Below are 24,850 nucleotides of genomic sequence, written 5' to 3'. Positions count from 1 at the left end.
TTACATAGCTATATACAGCTGCAAGAAAAACTCAGAAATAAAGTCTAGCCATGGTACCTGGAAGTAAGAGAGAACAGATTTTTTGTGGGTAGCAGATAATCTTAGCTACAGCAACCAATTAATATGGTTTGGTAGAAATATTCAGTTATCTAGTCATTAATTTAATCATCATTCCTTCACTCATTCTTTTCATTTATTACCAAACATTACCTTCTACCCACTGTGTTCCAAGCACCACAGAGTTTATTATTGGAATAAATAATATTTGAGGCATCTTCCTCAAAATCCCTTTTTAAAAGAAATGGAGATATCAACTAACTATATTCCCTCTCTTCCTCCCTTGCAAATTCCTAAACTACGTATATATTCAGCAATTTTATATTATCAAAAGATAAAAAAAACAGAAAGAAAAATATTTTTCTGGCTAAAATAATATAGTCAATAATATTTAAAGTATACCAATCGTCAACTGCACTTGTGATAATACAAAATATCCACAAAAAATTGAGCATATAATGAAAAACCTCTCATACAAACATATTTTTAAAGTATTTTGCACTAAGCTAAAAATAAATGTGCAACATGTATATAAGAAAACTAATAAAAATTTCTGTAGGACATGAAAGAGAATACATGAAGAAACAAAACTTTATCTGGATGAGATAATATGATTGTAAAGACGTACTTTTTTCTAAATTAATATATACATTTAATGCAACCCTAGTCATTATTAATATAAGTAAACTCACATACAATGTGGTGCAGCAATTCCAAGAAATGGAAACTCTTACACAAAACTTGAATGTGTGTGTGTGTGTGTGTGTGTTTGTGTAAGCTATGGTAGAAGCTTATACACTTATACAGTGGCTTACAGAAATGGTGAAACAGTCTACTACTTCCTTTGCATTGCATAGCTTACAGCTATATAAATAACTGAATATAGAATAGATATGATATCATATATGTATATATAAATATAAAGAAGGATGGAGAGTAAAAAGTCATCAGTTATACAAACCAAGCTAGTAGGTGTTAGGTTGTCTCTGAATGGGAAGTAAAATTGCACAGGGCTGAGTAAGGAGAAATTTAATTTTTTAATTTACACTGCTGAAATATTTTAAACAAGCAAGTATTGCCCTTGAAATTAAAAACAAAATTTCTGAAAAGAGACAGATAATGTCAACTCTTCTTGTGCAGCTATTTGAGTTCTTTTTTAGTTTCTTCCAAACTAATACTGTGTCATGACAGTTTAACACTTAAGACAGTATTTTTATTACAAGAAATAGAAAGAATTAGATACACTTCTTTATTTAATCTATGGAACTTATTTAAGGAAGGTTATGGAAAATGAAAAAAATAAAACCTAGGGTAGTGTACATCATTTTTTTCTTCGTCTCTTTATAATTAAAGCCTGGTAAGTCAAGGGAGGGAACCTATGATCTTGAACTGCAGCAATCCTATAGATCACTAGACCATGCACCAAAATTAAAAATCAGGCAGAACATTCAAGAGGACTTTGTTGATCAGTTAATATCTTTTTGTATCCCTCACATATAATAGATGGATTTCACAACAGGATCATAACCAGAGCTTTACATGATGAGGAGCTTCTGCTGTCTCCCTAAAGGCCTCATTTCTTCAACCTACTGCAGCACTTAATGTGTCTTGCAAAATTTCAATCTGTCTGAGTATTTCTGCAACAAGCATTCTAAATGTAAATTGAGGCTGAGAAAGGGAGAAAATAAAAAATAATAATAAAGCTCCTGTGAAAGTAAGGAAGAAATTTATCTATAAATAAAAACCAAGTGATTAAAATGTTAAACAGACCAAATTGTGTAGTTTACAATACAATATTAACTCAATATTATTAAAATAGTGAATACTGAAAATGGTTGAAGGAAATTATATCCTTCAGTGGAGAGCTTCACTCTTATTAGATTATGTAATTATAATGCACTTCATTTACACTTTGAGGCAAACCGAAAGCACTTTCCTACAAAGTATGTTTTCTCCAAGACTCAATGTTGTCTGCCATAAGGTTATTATAGGTGATTAAAACAATATCTTGTGCTATACAGTAGGACCTTGTTGTTTACCCATTCTACATATAATAGTTTGCATCTGCTAATCCCAAACTCCCAATCCATCCTTCCCCCACTCCCCCTACCCTTTGGCAACTACAAGTCTGTTCTCTACATCTGTGAGTCTGCTTCTGTTTCAAGTTCATTTGTGTCATATTTTAGATTCCACATATAAGTGACATCATAAATTTGATACCCTGTGATAAATCATAATGGAAAATATGAAAAAGAATGTATATATATGTATAACTGAATCACTTTGCTGTACAGCAAAAATTAACACAACATTGTAAATTAACTATACTTCAATAACATAAATTTTAAAATTCTGTACAAATATAAAAACAATAAAACAAAACAAACAAAAAAAACAGTACCTTGCTGCCAATGTGATGACTTTAGGAACAAACTTGTATGACAGACTATTTTCTGGGTTCCAGGAATATAGAGGGAATTAGATAATTAGCTTAGTTTAATGACTTTAAATCTTCCTTATTTTCCAATCTACATGTTTCACATTATACATATCTACCTAAGAACTGTTTTCACTGCATCTCACAAATTTTAAGTTCTAATTTCATTTAGTTTGAAATGTCTTCAAACTCCACTGAGACTTCATTGACCCATATGTCATTCATAAGTCTGTTGTATAAGTTCCAAATATTTTGGAATTTTCCAGCTATATTTCAGTTATTCATTCCTAGTTTAATCCCACTGTTGCCTCAGAACATATGTTGTATGATTCCTATTCTTTTAAACTTATTAAGGTGTGTTTTACTCCCCAATATATGGTCTACTTTTGTAAATGAATGTTCCATGACAGCTTGAGAAGAATGTGTACTCTTTTGGTGTTTACTGAAGCATTTTATATATGTCAATTAGATCACACTGATTGATACTGCTTTTCAGGTCAACAATATACTCATTGATTTTTCTGCCTGCTTGATCTATCAATTCCTGATGAGGGGGGTGGATTTGCAGTCTTCAACTATTACTGTGAATTTATCTATTTCTCCTTATTATATTAGTTTTTTGCCTCACCTATTTAGATACTATATCGTTAATATTCATTTAAGATTGTGATGTCTTTGTGGAGGATTGACCCCTTTATCATTATGTAGCCCTCTTCTTTATCTCTGATAATTTTCCGTTATGAAAACTGATTTTTCTGAAATTATTATAGCTATTTTTGCTTTATTTAGAAAGTTTTAGCATGGTATAACTTTCTTCATCCTTTTAATTTTTTCTTCTCAGAATTTTTATATTTAGGGCATTCCTTGTTAGACAACATATAATTGGATCTTGTTGCTTTTTAAAAAATAAATCCATTCTAATAATCTGTTTTTTAGTTGGTGTATTTTTAGACACTTCACATTTAAAGTAATAATGCACTTGGATTAACAACTACCATATTTGTAACTATGTTCTACTCATTCCCAGAGGTTTTCTGTTTTAATTAAGCATTTTATGAGTCCATTTGATTTTTTTTCTAAGTGGATCAACTATACTTTTTAAAAAATTAGCAGTCACCCTAGAGTTTACCATACACATTTGTTACTAATCTACGTCCACCTTCAAATAACACTTTCTGCTTCATATATAGTGCAGGTACTATATAACAAAATATTCCCAATTCCTCTCTTTCTTTTGTGCTACTGGTACCATTTATTTAACTTACACATATGCTATAATCACCCAATTAATTGTCACTTTGATTTAAAAAATCAATTTTATTTTAAATCAATTACAAATAAGAAAACTCAACTATTTTATTTTCCCTTAATTTATTCCTTCTGCAATGCTCTTCCTTTACGTAGATCCATATTTCTGACCTATACCATTTCTTTCTATTGGAAGAACCCCCTTTAACATTCCTTGAAGGGCAGGTATCCTACAAAAGAATTGTTTTAGTTATTGTCTGATAATGTTTTAATTTGCCCTTCAATTTTGAAAGACAATTTCAATGCATACAGAATTCTAGGTTAGTGTTGTTTTCTTCTTTCATCACTTTAAATATTCCATGCCACTCTCTTCCTGCTTGCAAGGTTTTTGATGTAATTTTGATTAAAAGTCTGATATAATTATTATCCTTGTCCCTCTGTAGATAAATTTACCCACCTCCTCATCAACCTCCACCTTTCTTCAAGATTTTTTCTTTTTGACTTGCTGCAGTTTGCCTATAATATGATCAGTACAGTTATTTTAGTGTTTATCTTGTCTTGTGTTCTCTGAACTTCCTGGAACATGGTTTGATGTCCATCATTAATTTTGGAAAGTCTCAGCCTTATGACTTACATTGAGCTCACCAGAAGTTTGGCTGTGCTTAATATTTGCTGTAGGTATACATGTCAGAGGCTAAAAACCTCCTCAGTGTCCTTGTTTTCTTCTCACTGTTTTGGTCTCTTTTCTCGTATGTGGGCTACACTAAATACTCTTTTTTTTTTTTTTTCCAGAGAGTGTCTACGTCTTGCAGGTCTCTCAGATGTAATGCACTATTATTGTACTGGAACCTTGTTGATGTGGTGGTGAGGTGAGAGTGAAGGGCTTCTGCCTGTGTTCTGTGAACTTTACAAGTGTTTCTTCCTATAGAAGTTTCCCCCTTCCTCATTTAGTTGACACAGGAGGACAAGAGGGGGCTGAAGTGAGGGGAATGTCCTTTCCTTACCTGTGTGAGGCAAGACTCTGGTCAAGTCTTTTCCCTAGAGTAGTAGGCCTTTCTCATTTCATGAGGATTACTTTTCCCCTCACACTGCCAAAGCCATGATGGGCCTTTCTTGAATTTTCACTATGAGAAAAAGGTAGGTTTCCTGGGAATAAAGTGAAGCTCCCTCACGCATGACCAGAGACCCTAGGAATTTCTCCCTCACTCAATGGTCCACACTCAACTTCCAGATAATTGACAAAATTACTATTTGAGTTTTCCAACCATTTTATTTCTCCAGCAGGTTTTGCTCTAGGTAAACAGATCTTAGCTCTGACTCTCTGGATTTACCTGTGTCTTCAGATCTGTGAGTACATTTTGCCCTGCAAACTCAGTTCTTTGATGGACCCAAAAAGTCCCTGATTTTTGGTTTCTCCCCCTTTTGCTTGGTGTAAGGATGGGAAGGACAATTTTCAAACCCTACTTTTTGGAGTTGAAGCCTAAAGTCTCAGTAATTTACTTTTTATTGTTAAGAAAAGCCTCATTAAGCAGATGCTATTTTATTTGAGATCTTTATGACAAGGCAGTTCTATCCTTGTAACAATAAAGGAAACAGTGTTCTATGCAAAGCAAACATCATATCCAAGGCCTCTAAGAAGGAAGGGCTTAGCAAATTCAAGTCCAGTGTGGCTGGGACATAAAAAGTGACTGAAAGAGTGTTACAGAAATAAGATGCAGAAGGGGGTAAGAAGAGATATTACTGTGGGTCATGATAAGAAATAAGATTGTCTCTTAAATATACTGAAAAGTTACTGAAAGTTTTATGCAGAGGAATGACACAGTCCAATTCACCTTTTAAAAAATGGCTCTATTTTGGAGGATAACTATTGTTCTGGGGTAAAAGTAGGTGAAAGAAGACTAATTGTGAGTCTACTGGAATAGCTTAATTAAGATGAGAGTTGAACTAAAGTTGTAGTAGTGAAAAAGAAAAGAAGGAGCTAGACTGGGAATTTTTTAGAGATAGAACCAGATGACTTTCTGATGTAATTAACTGGGAAGAGTAGGTACAGGTTGAAGCTAATAGTGAATATTATTATAGGAAAAGACCTTAGAGGACGCCTAGATTAATTAATTCATTCCCACATTAACCAAACAATCAAACAAATGGTCCAGAGAGAGTACAAAAATTGCCCAAAGATACAAAGCTAGCATGATCACTGCTCAGAATTAGACAATCGTCATAACAGTGAGGTCCTTTAGTCATCATAACAGTTTACTTCACTCTCTTACTTCTGACTCCTTTTATTTATGCAAAAATAATATATTTCTACCTCAAACTTATCTCTATATGGCATTCCCTTTCCTCATAACTTTTTAGAAAGAGCTGCAAACCAGACTTTAGTTTCTTTAAAAATTTGCAAGTGTTAGGTAATTCTTTCATAACTCACACATATGAACATTTTCACTAAAATTAAATTGAAAAATAAGACAGGGCTCAAGCAGATAAATTATTTAATGTGGCATTGTAATAATGGCTCAGCAAGAAAGAGAAATTCTACACTACAGTACCAGGTAACTGTGTTAAAAATATATCATAGTGATCCTAGCCAATTAGTTTACAAAGGAAGGAATATATCCAGAGTCCAATGCAAATTCAAATGCACCTAGGTGTCTTAATTGAATAAATCAAATGTGCATGCGTATGTAAAAGTTTAAGATATATAACTGAAACTTGCAACACTTTTTAAAAGTATCTGTCTTTAACTTGTGCTAAATCTTGACACCTATTTTGTGGCTTGACCCCTATATTATAGTGTTTTAAGTAATAAAGTGCTAGCATAATTTTGCCAATGGAAAAGCTTTTAGAAATAGTCCTTCATTTTATAAACAGAAATAGTGAATCTATAGGATTGGTGAAGGATTATCAATTAGTTTTTAAATTACTTAATAACCTCTGTGAACTTTGTTATCTCTCTTTGAACATAATTAAAACTTCTGAAAAGAGTAAGCATTAATATTCCAGCTATAAAAAATAGCTGTTATGTACTGTGTGCTATTGGCCAGGCACTCTCAAGTATTTTACATGAATTATGTAATTTAAATCTAACCTATGAGTGGATTTCTTTTTAATTCTCACATTATACATGAAGAATTTTGGACATTAACAGACTATATTACTTATAAAAGGTCGCGTTGTCAGTAATTATAGGATCCAGGATTGAAACCAAGAGAATCAGACTCCAGAATCTGTGCTCTCAATTAACTGCTACACTGCCTTCCTGTTACATGATACTGTCTTCTTGTTCTGTAATGAATGTCCCCACTTTCTTATACTATTCTTCACAAAGGAAATGAAAAAATGTACTAATTTTAAGTACCATTACTAAATGCTAATAGAACAAGGAGACTATATTTTCACTTATCATTCACCTGTTCCTTTATTCAGCTATTAATCAACCAAAATTTCTTGAGCAACTCTTAGGCATTGTAACAAGATATGAGAAGACTAAGATTAAAGACAAAGTCACTGTCCTCAAGTATTTTCAAGTCCATGGGAAGCCTACAGAAATTTGCATAAACTCTGCATGATTTGAAAATAATCAAGGAGATAAAGTTAAATAGGCAAAAAACATAAAGTACTAAAATTTAGAATGATGAACACATAATGTAATAAAAGTAAGTTTCACTCTAATATAATTGAAGAAGTAATAAGGACAATTTTAGTGTGATTTCTTTGTTCTCACGTGAGGAACATTTCAGCATATTGTGGTCCTTGGACAAACAACATCAATATCATCTGGAGATTTGTTAGAAATGTACAATTTTTGAGCCCCACCCCAGATCTACCAAACCAGAGCTTGCATTTACCAAGAGCCAGGGTTATTTGTATATACACTGAAGTTTGAGAAGCAGTGTCATAAAGACATATACCTTGAATGTCTATGTTTCCATAGACTTCACTTGTATATATTGCTTGTTAAAGCTCTCTTTTAGGTACATTCCTGTCACTACTATCTCTTTGAAGGCCCACAGTGAGTGCAGTTCATGTGCCCCACTCATATTCAGGGAAGGGCTGATACTGCTTAATTGTAGAACATTAGAGCAAGAATGATTTTTGCCAAGCATCTTGTGTGCTTATACTTGGCATTAGTGGTCAGAATTTACTATTATGCAAGACGATAAACAAACAAAGAAAAGAGGTTGTATGGGAAAGATGTTAACTTATAAATCAGAAGGCATTTGGATTGTTCAGAGAGCCAGCAGAAGAACAACATTAACAACAGGGTTCAGAAAATTATACCCAATTATAAGGTAGCATAATGATGACATATACACTAGGAATGACTAGTGTAGATACACTAGGAATGACTCCAGCACCCTAGGAAATTCATCCTTACTCCAAAATAATTGAGCATGTGTGACATCATGCAAGAGCCATTTTAATTACTAGAGCTGAGCATTGTAGAATCTAGGTTGCTGTTTGATAAAAGATACTAAGATAGACGGAATTTTAACGTGGGCAGTGCTTAGATGCCACAAATTTTTGCAAAAGTTCATTACTAATACTATGAGCTGTCCTTGGGTTGACTCCTTACAAACAGCCATGCTATCTGTGTGATCATAGTCAGTAAAACAGATTTTCCAAATCAGCCTGGGCTTTGCCACTACTGAATTCCTCTACAACCTTTAAACTAGGACAAAAGCTTGAAAGGTAAAAGCAGTCAAACCTATTGAGGATATTTACTGGAAAACTAAGCTCTAGAGACAGGAATAAACTAAAATCACCTCTATGACTCCCAGTCCCCAGATAAACTCGCCATACCTCTCAGGTATTTCCATAAGAGACTCTATTCTCTAGCTATACAAAATTTTCAGAAATATACTGTAGATGTATTAGAGTTGAAACATCAGAAGCTAAGAGAGAAAAGGAACGAAGCACAGTCAAGAAAATAGAATTTGTCAGAGAATCTTCACATTGCGCAGAGCAGACCCTGACACAAAGTGGAGTTAACAAGAATCTATTTTTTTCTGTGAAATTTGAGAGTAAAAAACAAATAAAGCCTCCTTGCCCTACAAAAATGAATATCAAATTATTTCTGCTAAAGCATTAATAACTCAAAATTCAAATATGTAAAACAATGTGTCATACCTTACAGAAAGTTTTCATATGGATTACACATTATTAATTGTGAACAATAAATCATTAGTTATACTATATTAGTAACTTATCTCAACTATGGAAGTTGACACTATATTAGAAAGCCAAAGGTTTTGTTGTCAGACAGACCTCAAATTTTATTTCTCATTGTCTCATTTTTCTAGGGTGTGAAATCTTAATTAACTTATCTCAATTTCTTCATCTATAATCTGAGGTAATAATATCTACTTTGTAGAGTAGGTTTTCAAAATATAAACCAACTGAAAAGCGTTAGGAGACCCAAAGAGACCATATATGTGATGTCCTTTCTTAGTCCCTAATTCTCATCTGCTAATAAAATTATTCATATTCTGAGCTGTCATCTGAGTTTTCTCCATTGATTACAATTAAATCCATCAGTTTCTTTTCCAGCTCTACGTTGGTGTGCATTTCTCGTGCCCTTATTCCTCCCTTTTGCTCCTTCCAAAATGACAACTGCTTTTCTTCATCACATAAGTGGCCATTCACCCTTGAGCCAAGGAAATAATGCTCACCAGAACAATATTTAGACTGAGTAGCACTTTCAAAAATTCAAGGCATAGCTATCTGTCTGTCACTGAGAAAGTGGATTACTGCAAGGATTCTTACTACTATAAGAGTCATGTCAGAAAGAGTTATTGATTTATTGTCAACAGAAACAAACTCATGTTGATAGCACCTGGAAACCAATTTCATCATCCTTAAATGCAACTTTTCAAAAAGAAATGTGCAATTGATACAGAGCTCACAAATTTGTAGCATGCAACATATATATGCTAATTTGAGAATACACTCTTTGTCTTAAATGCTTTCATATTCATTAGTACCATGGATCCTTGCTGTGGTAATTTCCTTATTGAAAAACATTTTTAAATTTTCTATACCATGGATAAAATACAGTGACAAGAAGAACTGTTGGATTAGCTCTAACATGAGTCTGTATACACACATATGCATTCATGCATATATATGTATTTATATCCACAAATGCAGATATATATATATACATATACAGCTATATCTACATTATATATTCATATGTAACAAGTGCATTCATATATTACTTCTCTAATTAAATTATATTTCATAAAATTAGAAACATGAAAGTAAAAATAGAGGAATAAAGAAATTTTGCCACAAGAGTAAGAGCTCAATTTCTTTTCTGTTCCTAAGTATGAAGAGTAAGATCCTCTAATTTTCAGAACTGGCTCAGAGTGACTGTGAATTGGCAAGAGTTGCCTAAGAGAATAATTAGAGTTGTGCTAAATACTGAAGTATATAAAACACATAAAGCACATGGTCAATCCTTTGTCACTTTGTTAATAAAAGAAAATGTTGATGACATGCTCAGTGTACTTATTTTTCTTATTTCACTGGTATATATTTATGGTATATAGTAAATAAATCACCCATTCTCTATTAAAGTCATAAATACCAGGAATAATCTTACATATATGAGATTCTTTATATTCTGTACTATTAAAAATGATTTTCCTTTTTGCCTGAAATTCAAATAAATATCAATTCATTTGGGTAAACAACATACTTAAATATCCATCAGAAATGTTCATATTTCTAGGCAGACCACCTGGCAAATATTACCTGACTACCATAAGCATGTTGAGATAAAGACATACAAATACCTATGATAGAAGGTGGCTGGTGAAGTACTCCACAGACTCTCATATATTTTCATAATATAAAAGTTACAGAGAATATTTTGAAAGGGATGATTTGGGAAAAGTTGCTATGGAAAAAGATTATCATTTGTGATGCGCTCTTAATTCAGGTAAATTATTGGTAGATAAAGCTGGAACTGTAATAGGGAGGAAACTTTGTATTCTATTACAAGTTAATCACTGAAAGGATGTTGCCTATAAGCTTAAATTATACATAATGGCCCATCTCTGGGAATCCTGCCTCCCAGGTAATGAGCATTAAGCTAAAATACCTTTGTTTAGCTCACAGGAAACATCCTGACCAGGCCCACCTGTGAATGGCTGCATGAAGGAAGAGATTAAGACATCCCCTCCAGAGTTTGGCTGGAACCAGGACTTTAACCCCTCCTCTTTTGGTATAAAAGAAGCCTGAATTCTACTCAGGGAAGATGGTTTTTTGGGACACCAGTCCACCATCTTCACAGTCTACTGAGAATAAAGTCACTATTCCTTGCCCCAAAACTCATCTCTCGATTTATTGGCCTGTCATGTGTCAAGCAGTACAAGCTTGGACTTGGTAACAGAAATAGGGATTTCATTTTAGTAGATGAAAGAGCCTGGATAATGGTATAATGCTGGTCAATATGCATATGTAATCTCAGACAGTCTAAAATTCTGTAAGCATGTATACTCTAATTTTTCTATAAAGGTAAAGATCACAGAGGGGAAAAAATAGAATTAGATAACCGGGAGAACCAATGAATGACAATAACAGTTTGGCTTGCTTAGAAAGTCTAGCAGAATGGATAAAACAGAGAATCCCAACTAAAGTAGAATTAGGGATATCTATGAATGGCTACTAATACTAGTCCTGTCACATTGAACAAGAGAACATGACACCGGGCTTCATGCCTTCCAGTGAATCTGTCTTTCTAATGGTCTCCTTTTTCAGGATCGTATGTCTTTTACTTATATTCTAAAGCTATGGATAGAGAAAGAGAAAATAGCACATCTCCCAGATTTTTACAGATAGATTTATAGAGTAAGTTAAGATAATTAACCAGAGAAATCTCATGGTCTGGGCTGAGAATAAGAACGAAGAAAATGCTACCAATGCCCTGCCCCAGCAAGTACCCTCGAGGAGGGAAAGCTCTGCCTGTTTGAGTGTGTGCATGCAATTTTGTACATGCATGTAGGAGGATGTGTGCACAGTGTGATTTAAGAGAAAAAGGGATAAGGAGACACAAATGTGCTTCAGTATCTTGGGCCATGATAGCTTGAACATAGATATATTTGCATCATTTGATGATTTTAGTGTGAAAGCAAAAAATAAAAAGTACAGTAGTTACTAACAGAATTAAAGGAGCATTCATTAAAGCAGCACTGTGGAAAATTCAGTTTGTAAACCAGGGGGAGTTTAGAACAAATCATTAGGTATTGATACAAATTTCTTCTGTTTCTAGTGCAATAATATTGATAGTTAAATCATGATGGGCTGTCTTAGGACACTAAAACCAAGAGTTAATTCTATAGACTTACTATAGGCCAAGAACAATTCTAAGATTTTGTTTGTATCAATGAATTTAATATTTTACCATAATCTTATAAAATACAGACTCACCAAATAGTTCAAGTGCCTATGGCAGTAAGAGATTCCTATCTGGCCTAAAGTTGAGCAACTAGCACATGGCAGGAGCAGCATTCCAACACAGTGTGTTGAAGGTTGAAGCAGTGTGGACGCAAGTTCGATGCTCTTAATTACTATGCTTAACTCTGATGGGACAGAGCTATTTCTGTTTCTTCACCACCCCCACCATGGCTAAAGATGGGATTAACACATTTTGGGTATAGGTTTCTCTAAGTGATCCAAAGTAAATATAATGGAAGATACAAAAATCACAAGACATTTAGCATAAATCACTATACACATACACACCCTTTTAACTGAGGTAAAATTCAATTAACATAAAATTCACCATTTTAACTGTTTTACAGTTGTACAATTCAGTAGTTTTTAGTACATCATGATGTTGTGCAACCATCACCACTATCTAGTTCTAGAATATTTCATCACCCTAAAAAGAAACCCATACCCATTAAGAAGTTACTCCCTGTTCTCCTCTCCTTCTATCCCCTGGCAAACAGTTCTCTAATTTCTGCCTCTATATATTTGCCTATACTGAACTTACACACTGAATTTGAATCATATAGTAAGTGGTCTTTGGTGCCTGGCTTCTTTCATTTAACGTAAGGTTTTCAAGGTCCTTACATGTTCTAACATGTATTAGTATCCTATTCCTTTTTACTGCTGAATAATATTCCACCTAACGGATATACTAATGTTGTTTATCATTTCATCAGTTGATGGGTATTTAGGTCGTTCTTATTTTGGCTACTGTGAATAGTGCTTCTGTGAATATTTATGTTCAAGGTTTTGTTTGAACACGTTTTAAATTCTTTGGGATATATAGCTAGGAGTGCAATTGCAGGATAATATGATAATTCTATGTTTAGCTTTTTGAGGAGGTGCCAGTTTTCTACAGTGGCTGCACCATTTTACATACCCCCCCCCGACAATATATAAGGGGTCTAACTTTCACATACTCATCCACACCTGTTATTTTCCCTATTTTTGATTATAGCCATCCTAGTGTGTATGAATTGTTACTTCATTATGGTATTGATTTAAAATTCATTAATGACTAATCACACTGAGCATGTTTTCATGGGCCTGTTGGTCATTTGTGTGCTTGTGTGTGTGTGTATATATATATATATATATATATATACACATACATACATACATATATATTATATATACATACACGTATATACTATCTGTAGAAACATCTATTTAAGTCCCTTGCCCGATTTTCAAAATTTGCTTAGTTTTGTTGTTGTTTTTGAGTTGTAAGCGTTATTTATATATTTCAGACTCTTATATATATGTTTTGCAAATATTTTCTCTTTTTGTAGGTTGCTTCTTTTGCTTTTTTGATAATGCCCTTTGATATACAAAACTTTTAAAATTTGATGAAAAAAAATTTCTTTTGTTGCCTGCACTTTTGGTGTCAAATCAAATAATCCATTGCCAAATTCAAGGTCATGATGATTTACTGCTGTTTTTTCGCATTTGAGAATTTTAGCTTTCATGCTTAGGTCTTTGATCAATTTTGAATTAATTTTTATATTTGGCGTGAGACAGAAGTCCAACTTCATTCTTTTACATGTGGATATCCAGTTGCACCAGCACCACTTGTTGAAGAGAATATTTTTTCCCAATCGAATGGTTTGGGCATTTTTGTCAAAAATGAGTTGGCCATAGATGTATAGGTTTATTTCTGTACTGTCAATTACATTCCTTTATCTATATGTCTATTCTTATGCCAGTAATGTACTATTTTGATTCCTGTATGTTTGCAGTAATTTTTGAAATCAAGAAGTATGAGTCCTCCAGTTTTGTTTGTTGTTCAAGGTTGTTTTAGCTATCTGGGGTCCTTTGCATTTTCATATGAATTTTAGGATCAACTGGTCCATTTCTGTAAAACACACCATTAGGATTTAGATCAGAATTACAATGAATCTATGAAAACCTTGGGGACTACTGCCACCTTAACAATATTATTTTCCCAACCACAAACACAGAATATCTTTTATTTAGATCCTCTTTAATTTCTTTCTAAAATGTTTTGTAATTTTCAGTGTATAATTTCCAAACCTCTTTATTTGAATTAACTATTAATTATTTTTTGATGTTACTGTAAGTGGAATTGTTCTTAAATTTCCTTTTCAGTTTGTTTATTGCTAGTGTATAGAAATACAACTTAGCTTATATGTTGATCTTGTATCCTGCAACATTTCAGCATTCATTTAATAGACCTATAGTGTGTGTGCGAGTGTGTGTCCTGCAAACTGAGAGTGTTTTACCTCTTCCTTTCCAATTTTAAGGTCTTTCAATTATTTTTCTTGCCTCATTGCTCTGCCTCATTGCCCTTCTAGTACAGTGTTGAACAGAATGGGTAAAAGCAGGCATCATTGCCTTATTCCTGATCTTTGGGGGAAAGCTTTCAGTCTTTCACCAGTAAGTATGATATTGTCTATGGGTTTGTCATAGATACCCTTTATCATGTTGCAAATGTTACCTTAACTTCCTATTTTATACAGTGGATATTTCTATGATCAAAAGGTGGTGAATTCTGTCAAATGCATTTTCTGCATCCGAGATGATCACATTTTTTTTTTGTCCATTCAATTAATGTGATATATTACACTGAGTGAATCTTGTATGTTCAAGGTCCATATCCATATTGTTCCCTTTGGTACCAGCAATTTGTACCAAGAGAGTGGGCTGCCATCTTCAAGACCACTGCCAAGCTGCAAAGTGAATGATGGTAACAAAGTAAAGTAAAACACTGTAGAGCTTTCTTACTAAAATTGTGCTGTTATGTTCTTCATTAAGCATTCTCCTTGTTGTAAGTTTCTGAATAGACTCCATATATCAGGAAAGTTTGATTATAGCAACGTTTGGCAATTTATACATTGACTTTGTAGAGAAAGGTAGTGTAGTGTTTCTTCCTCTGCTGTTTTGCTGATATCACTCGAAATAATTGATTATAACATGTTAGATTATAACATGGTCTTTAAAATGATACTTTCTATATGTGGCCTTGTGCTTTGGGGAAAATAACTTTGGTGAACATATATGTATTCCCTTCATTTCAAGAATCTCAGAGTTGACTGAACCTCTCTAAAGTAAATATCCTACATCAACATACGTGTGTTCTTTTCACTAATACTCATTTTTTATTCCAATTATTTTATGTTATCTCATTGTTCATGTACCTAAAAAAGTAATCTAGAAATCCTTATAAGTAGATCTAGGGCATAAATTAATACGAAGGAAGAGTAAGGTGAGTAGTTAAGCTCAATTAGTTTAAGAGAGTGGTTAATGTTTGCCGGTACCTCGAATAATGTAGTCCCCCAATTCTACTCAGACTCTTCATGAAGTCGAAGGAATTAAAAACCAAAACCAAAACCAAAAAAAAAACAAAACCCAGAATTTCTGAGAAAAACATATTTTAAACTAAAAACCATTATTAAAGCCTCTATTTTGGAGGACGCAAGTGCCAACCACACCATTAAAAATATTTGTAGTTACCTTTAAATTATATCTCAATGTACATAATCCTCTTTGTAAATTTTTAGCATTATTTATCAAATTAGACAAAGCCCCTTCTCTCAAACAGTGCTGAAAATTAAGGAAGGTGAAGGTATTTTAAAAATAGCTAAGAAGATTTTCATAATTTATAAATAAGTTTCTTCCACTTTGGTGCTTGTTAGTCACCGTGGGCATTGCTGAAATGATCACACTAGCACAGCATGTCCTCAGGGTTTATCTAGCACTAATTACCCAAGTGACCTTCTAGCTCACAAAGTCAAAATGTCATACTAACACTGGTATTTCCTTTGATGTGCTTGCCAGACTTAGACATGCACAGTGCTGTAAATTGTGCATAAATGTGCTGCATGCATACCCCTTTCCAATGGTAGAGCGGGGACAATTTTCTGACACATTTTAAAGTTACCTAATAAAAGCATTAACACAAAGCTTCAAAATGTAAGACAAAGCCTACTGAAAGGAAATCAGAACAGCTCATTTTAAAACATCTCCCCTTCCAAAAGAACAGCTTTTCAGAGTTTATACCAGAAATAACCTCAAATAATAACAGTACTCTGGCTAAAAAAACAGTTAACTTCTACATATGTAGAATTTGATAAAAGGATTAACCCTAGGAAAAAGGCATTGATTTCTGTATAGAGACAGAGACTACAGCTTGCTAGGGAACTCCTTTTCTTGGCAATCATAGCCCTAAGCCTGCTGCCCTTTTTATTGCCAACAGACAGCTGCCAAGAGGACATTTTGCTGAAAGAACAAAAGATGTATTCTTCAGCTGGAATTAGTTTGCTGTTTCACTCGAATTGTAGGGTGACGACTAAATATATCTCCCCCATTTCAAGTCAGAATAGCTGAAGAATTCACAGGAAATTTCATTACAAAGCCTTTGTGGAGGATGGGGATGGTGAGGTAGGTGAGGAGTTTTAGTCATCACGACATTCAAAATGAGACAAGATCTCCCAGTGGAATTCTAAAACATGATGGCTCTAATTTTAATGCAAGTCGTTTTAAAGTTAAAGTCTGCATTAGAAACTTGGAGTTTCAAAATTTGAACTTTGTGCTTCTCACCACCATATTAACCAGACAAGTGCCTGCAGACAGATTTTTTTTAATTTAAATCTTTAAAGCTATAAACTGGAACCCCAAAAGTCACCCCCAAATATGAGCAGTTTGCATTAAATAGACTCCAAATATTAAGGCAGGATTTTTCTCTCTCTCTCTTTTTTCACTACAATTAACCAATTCTATTACAACCAGCTATTAGCAACTCACTCCATTAGAGTCTATAAAAGAAAACGGGAAAGGTGAAAGAGTCAAGAAGAATCAAGGTGGGGGGAATTCATGTTGAATGCATTTTCTTGGTGAAATCTCCAGGCCTAACATTTTGTACTCAGAGGAAAGATCAGAGTAAGATGAAATAGTGTGAGGGATTAGGCTCTAATATTATTTGAGAAGATACAGATTTCCTAAATAGTTCTTGTGATTCCATGTGTAGTATTTTAGAAGAGTGAGAGAGCAGATGTAAGGCTGATATTATATGTAGTAGGATACCATTGATTCATCTTCTTAAAACTTCAAACAATAAGAACACATGTGAATGCAGAGGTTTATAACAGAAGTATGAAATCACTCGCTCTATATGTAATTCATCACAGTGATTGCCTCCAGGGAGGAAAAGAGAGGACTGTGAAGATAAAGGTAATATAAAGGACTTAACATTTATCCCCAACATTTTATTTTTTAATAATTAATAACTGAATCAATTGTAATACAATGATAACATTTATTTTGGGTGGATGCAGAATGAGTGTTTGCAACTATACTCTTGTTACATAGTGATTTCTTTAATAAAAAGATAAGGTGCATTTTCAGTTCTGGGACAAGATGGCATAGACTCACTTTCCCCTGTCCTTCCACTCATATGAGTAAGTACTCTGGGAATAATTCAGCAATTATAGAAAGTGGAAAGGTGGAAATGCTCTGAAAGGTTGAAAAAAGATGTTGGACTGGCTAGGAATGTTAGGACTTGAAGAACAACACTGTGATAAGTTCCGTGTTTTGCTGTTTGTTTGCTTGTTTGTTTTTTATCTCATACAGAACTCAAACTGAGGGTCAGACAGACCTGCAACTATAAAGGTCCAGTAGAATATAGGCCAGGAAGAAAAAAAACGGAAAAGAGAGGGAGGAAAAGAAAGAGACAGAGAGAAGAAAGAAAGGAAAGAAGGAAGAAAGGGAGGGAGAAAGAGGAAGGGAAGAAGGAAGAAGGAGGGAGGAAGGAAGGAAGGAAGGAAGAAGGGGAAAAGCCTTTTCTCTCTGGCCTAAAGAATAGGAAAGAGGAATTGAGGAGTGCCTAATGGGCAGACCTATACCTAGTGTCAGCAGCATCCTGAATCTGCCTGAAGGTCAAGGTCTGACCTATGCCCCAGGTTGTGCTTGCAAAAGCAGCAACAGTGGAAGTGGGCTAGCTAACCAACCCATGCCTCACATCCACAGGCAGAAGACAAGTTCTTCGTATAGCATTAGAGATGACAACAGACCCACTATCTTCTGGCCCCCTATCCAGTGGCAGAAATCTGTCCAGGTAAGTGCTTCCTCCCCCAGTGCTACTAGTAAAAATAGAATGGGAAGACCTTTGGTATTGGGTGGCAAGGGAAAAGGTAAGGAGAAACACTCTCTATCATGCAGTTCTGGCATCTATTGCTGTCCCCATGCCCCACCCCACCTAAGGACACTGTGATCAGGAAAGTGTCTTCTTTCTCACAGGTGGCACCAGCAGAAATCTCACCTGAGCTCAAGTGAAACCAGGTGATAAAAGGTCAAAACCGACATGGGCAGGGCAATTGCCTACTAAAATAAAATATTTAAACAGAACCAAGAATCTCTTAACATAATAGACAAAATGTCTAGAACACATGAAAATCATCTGTAGTACCAAGAACCAGGAAAATTATAACATGAATAAGAAAATATAATCAACTAATGCCAGCACTGAGATGAACCTGATATTGGAATTATTTGACTAGGACTTTAGAGGGACTATCACAAGAATGTTTCAGCAATCAATTACATGTTCTTCTGAAACAAACAACAACAAAAAAATAGAAACTCTTAACAAAGAAATAGAAGTTCTTTTTAAAATAAGGAATCAAATGTATATTGTAGAATCAAAGAAAACTGAATAATACAACACCAAAATAAAAATATTGTTAGACGGGTTCAACTGTAGAGTGGAGATGCCAGAAAAATCAATGAACTTCATGACAGATCAATATCAGTTACTTAATTTAAACAAGAGAAAGAAAATAGACTGAAAAGAAAATGAAGAGCCTCAGGGTCTTGCAAAACATAAGAACTAACACTTACACTTGGGGTCCCAGAAGGAGAGGAGAGAGAATGTGAGATTGAAAAAAAATATTTGAAGAAATAATGTTTGAAAACTTCCCAAATTTGATGAAGACAAAAAGTCACAGGTTCACAAAGCTGAGAGAATCCCATGTATGATAAATCTAAAGAAATTCATGTGAATACACATCATAATTAAACTTCTGGCTAAAGACAAAGAAAAAATGTTAAAAACAACCAGAAAGGAATAACATATTACCTATAGGAACACAGAAATTTGTATAACAGAGATTTCTCATCTGAAACCATGGAGGCCAGTAGGAGGTGGGACAACAATTTCAACAGCTGAACAAAAAGAACAACCAGCCAAAAATTATGTATTTAGCAAAAATATCCATCAGGGATAAAAGAGAAATAAATACAATCTCAGAAGAACAACAGCTAAGATAATTTGCCACCAATAGACCTACCTTTAAAGAATGGCTAAAGGAACCTGTCCAGTCAGAAAGGTAATGATCAGAGAATAAGGCTTGGAGTGACAGAAAGGAAGGAAGAGCAAAAGTATAGGTGACTGTAAGGGTGAATGTAATAGACGATTCTCTTCATGAGTTTCTTAAATCATACTTGATGATTGAAGCAAATTATAATGATATATGTTGTGATGTTCAATGTATTCAAAGTATATATTGAGACAACTGTATTTAAGAAATGGGAAGGACAAATAAACTCTGTTGAAATAAGACTTCAACATTTACTAAAAGTTGAAAAATGTCAAGAAGAGTAGGCTGTGATATTAGGTATGTATGTTGTATCCCTAGAGCCACCACTATGAAACCAAGAAAAGGAAAACAAAAGAATGAGAAATAAGGAAACAAGCAAAATGGATAATAAAATGTCAGACTTAAACCTATCAATAATCACTTTAAATGTAAATGTTTTAAATACACCAACGAAAAGACAGAGATTAGAAGAATACAGTCAACACTCCACTAACAAGAAATGATAGAACTATTAGGCACATAAAAAAATTAGCTATTATATAGAAGAACTGAACCACACTATCAACCAATAGAATCTAAATGACATTTTTGGAATATTCTGGCTAACAACTATATATATATATATATATATATATATATATGTACACACACACACACACACACATATATATATATATATTTCAAGCATCCATGGGACACTCACGAAAACAGATCATATTCTGGTTCATAAACCTTGAAATACATTTAAAAATTGAAATCATATAAGTCATGTTATTCAACCAAAGTTAACTCAATCAGAGAAACAACAGGAAATTTTTCAAAAACTTAGAAATTAAACAATGCACCTCTAAACAATCCATGGGTCAAAAAACTTTTTCAAAGGTAATTTTAAAAATCCAGGACTTCCCTGGTGGCACAGTGGTTAAGAATCCACCTGCCAGTGCAGGGGACATGGGTTCAAGACCTGGTCTGGGAAGATCCCACATGCCGCGGAGCAACTAAGCCCGTGCGCCACAACTACTGAGCCTATGCTCTGGAGCCTGCGAGCCACAACTACTGAGCCCACGTGCCACAACTAATGAAGCCCACGCACCTAGAGCCCGTGCTCCATAACAAGAGAAGCCGCCACAATGAGAAGCCCACGCACCACAATGAAGAGTAGCCCCCACTCACCGCAACTAGAGAAAGCCCGCACGCAGCAACAAAGACCCAATGCAAAAATAAATAAATAAACAAACAAAGAAATTTATTAAAAAAATAAAAATCCACAGAACTGAATGCAAATGAAAACATCACATTTGTGGCATGCATCTTAAGTAGTCATGAAAGAGAAATTTATAGCACAGAATGCTTAGATCTTAAAAGAGGTAATATCTCAAATCAGTACTTACATTTCTACCTTTAAAAGAAAGAGAATAAACACAAAGCAATCAGAAGGAAGGAAATATAAAAATAAGAGATAAGGCATATAATCTGTATCCATGATATGCAATATTTCATATATATACACATGTTTATGTAGTATTAAAAATTGGAAAACTAAGCAAAATTTCTACATAACTTTTCCCAGAGAGAGAAGCAAATATGCAGCTTAGAGTTGTTTGCTAAACTGTTTATGCATTTCATTTTAGTTGATTCTATGAAGAAGCACTCTTTCGAATGTTTTAAAAGTGTTGCTATGGGCTGATCTTTAAATTGAAATTATGTTTTGAAATGGTAGAATGAATATAACTCCTTCTAGAATAATGCCTTCTAGAATTCTCCCTACTAAAAGAATTTGAAAGGAAAAGAGTAAGTCTTTCTGAAAATGTCATATCATACAGTTTAGCAAAAAGCTTCAAAGTGTACTGTATCGACATCTGGAAAGAGATCAAAAAAGAAAAGAGCTTTGAACAGAAAGCCAGTCTCTGCCATTTTAGTCAGATGTCCCATCTCCTCAACTAGGGATATAAGATGATTTAAGTTTCCCTTTTCATCACCTAATCTGTTACTAAATTAGTCATTTCTTCCCTTGAAAGTTTTTCCAACTAGATTTATTCATTAAAGCTTCTCCTTCCCCCAGTCCATTCCTCCACCAAGATCATAGTCTTTAGCTTTATTTCTTTATGTTTGGATTGGAAAAAGAAAAATACTAATTATTCTCTCTGATTTCTATCTTGTCCTATACCCTAAAATATTTATACAAGCAGAAAACTAATCTTAAAATGATCCTACTCTCCTGTCATTCCCCTGAATTGTGAGTACAATGCCCCCTTCTCTCCTTGATAACAGTATGATAACAGTATTACATCCAAACAATTCTATCCCATTCCATTTCACGGTCCAGCATTATCGCCACACAAAATGCACTTCTTCTATTCCTTGCTTTTGCTCCTCCTCTCAGTGTCACCTTAAGTATCATTCCTCATCCATTATGCCTTCCTATCGCAAATGAGAACCAACATTGCCATTACTGTTTTCTATTGTCTCAAAGTTATACCTAACACATGAGACAGTGGCTGGCATGAAGTTTTCAGTTAGGGTCTTTCTGCTTCATATATAATGCTCTTCATTCTATTTTCCTAGCTAATGAGACGGAGTAATAAAAATGATAAATCCACTCTCTTAAAAGTATAAATTACTATATTTACATACCTTTTTGTTTATGTCATTGTTCCAATTTAAAATCCATTAATGGAATATAACCTTTAAAAATTGTGAATCACTGTGTTGCACACCTGAAACTTCTATAATACTACACATCAACTGTACATCAATAAAAATAATAACAATAAACTTAAAAAAAATAAAATCTATCTAATTTTGAAAGCTTGATGCTTATATTAAAAATCTCTCCTGTATGTGATGGAATACATTTCACAGGAATTCAGACTCTCCTACCCTAAACCATGTACATCTTTTAACTCCAAGCAAATGCATTAGACATCTGGATTTAACTTACTTTTAAATTGCAAAGCCAAGTCATATTACATACATATTTATATATGAAAGAAATGAATTTGAATATGATAGACCTATTTTACTTCTCCTAATTTGATGGTTTCCTAGTACATAAAGTAAAAAAATACTTAACCAATCATTTCAGCTGTAAAATGTTTTATGGAAGCTCAGCTTATCTGTAAGCAGTAATTAATTTATATACATCATAGTTTATTTAGAAGTTACTTTTAAAATCAGTACTAGTAATTTTTTTCCAAATCTAGTGAAGGGATAATTTAATCATTGGTCATTTAAAAATCTTTTAACACCAGATTCATAATGTATTTTTATATATTTTGTATTGACTTTACTTAAACCAATTTTTCCAATATGACTTCTCTTCCCTTTATATAAATGCCATTTGGTAATCTAGAATGGTTGCTATATTCTCTTATGTCTAAAAATATTTTTATAAAAGTTAGAATACATTTTTTGCTTATTTTGCCTTATATGATACAAAATAAACATACACATAACTTTCATATAGTTTAATATTTTATAATGCAATAATTTATACGATGTATATTCCATTTAGCACACCATTTCCAAGCTCTTTCTTTTTTATAGGTTTTTATTAGAACATTAAAAAAATTGCTTAGATCAAAGACAACATTAAAGCTCTGAACCATTTTTATGTTCCTGCAAAATTAATGAGCATTTCATAGTTATAGAGGTTGCCATTTGATTAGACTCTGGCAATTCTATGATCTGATCAAAACCAGAAATAAAATAAAATAGTAGATATTGCCAACTAAACCTAAAATCGCACTGTGGCTTGTATAGTAAGTACTGTACGGAGATGAATTTTATGAAACTTTGTATGTTATTTTGCATTAAATTGAAGGCTAGGTTTTTCCACTGATGTGGATTTTCATGTCTTTACACAATGACTGTAAAGAGCTCTAAACCATATTGGATTGTTTTATGTATTGATACTGTCTCCATCTACATATATGAATGATTACATCATGCTATAAAGTTAAAGAAAATTGTACAGAATTGTGTGTCAGGGCTATTTCCTCTTATATTGCTGAAAACGAGAATTCTACTTTTTTTGAAAATTTAAATCTCATTGTGACTAAAAATAAGTTTATGAATTCAGTTTTAGAAATATACTTGCTTTGTATACACATATATACACGTATAAATTTTACTTAAAAAAAACTATTCCATTACCTTGGCTTCTTCTCTGTAAAACTAGGTGCCTAAGCTCATTTTTAAGGTCCTTTGAGATTCTATGATTTTATGATTGTCTCATTAATTTACAGGGAAAACCAAATTATCTGTTTTCCAAAACTCAAAGACTGGATTGCTTGAGGAGCATTGAGATATATGTCCTGCAGGCTTGTGGGCATATCCCCAAAATGGAGTTCCATACACAGGGAGATTTATTTAATTACAATAAGGTTGGAATCTAATTTTCTCTGTTTCTCAGTCTGTCTTGCTACAACTCTATTTCCCTCATACTACTCCCCCTCTTGGAAACTTCTGGTCTACAAATGTTTACTATTCAATATCTATGTGCTTTGATTGTATTGACGCAGAACCGCGCTGTGATGGATCTCAGTAAATCTGAAATTCTCCCCACCTCCACTTTATATGTAGAGTGTTATTTAAGTTTTAGAAATTCTGTAACACTACATACAGCCTTGTAGTCTCGAAAGTGCCTCTTTTAATAATATATACTTAACTGAGAGTAAAGGTGTATAATTTAAATCAATAGTATAATAGATTAAATGTCAGATTCATGTAAGGAGTGACTTGATATCCATTATCACGAACACGTTCTTACTGCTGGCTATGCTCTTGCATCAGCAGAACATTTATTGTTCTTTCAGCATCTTTAGGATATTATACCACTGTTTTCTGGCCTCCCTTGTTTCTGATGGGAAGTAAATGATAATATTTGTGATGATTCCTTGGTATACCATGTTTTTTTTCCTTTGGATGATTTTAATATTATTTTCTTTATTATTAGTTTAAGCATTTTGGCTATGATATGTTTAGGTACATTTAAAAAATCCTGTGGTGTTACTGTGATTCTGGCATCTTAAATTGATAGCTTCAATGAATTTGAAAAATTACTGTTATGGGCTAAATTGTGTGCTCCCAAAATTCATATATTTAAGTCCTAACTCCCAGTACCTCAGAATGTGACTGTATTGAATACGGGGACTTTAAAGACATAATCGTTAAAATGCAGTCATTAGAATGGGCCCTAATTCAATATCATTGGTGTCCTTGCAGACATTAGGACACAGACACAGATGGAAGGGCATTTCAAAGGCACAGGGAA

Source organism: Balaenoptera musculus, chromosome 6 (genome assembly GCF_009873245.2).
Source record: "Balaenoptera musculus isolate JJ_BM4_2016_0621 chromosome 6, mBalMus1.pri.v3, whole genome shotgun sequence".
Taxonomy (NCBI): Eukaryota; Metazoa; Chordata; class Mammalia; order Artiodactyla; family Balaenopteridae; genus Balaenoptera; species Balaenoptera musculus.
This window is presented reverse-complemented; position numbering follows the sequence as displayed.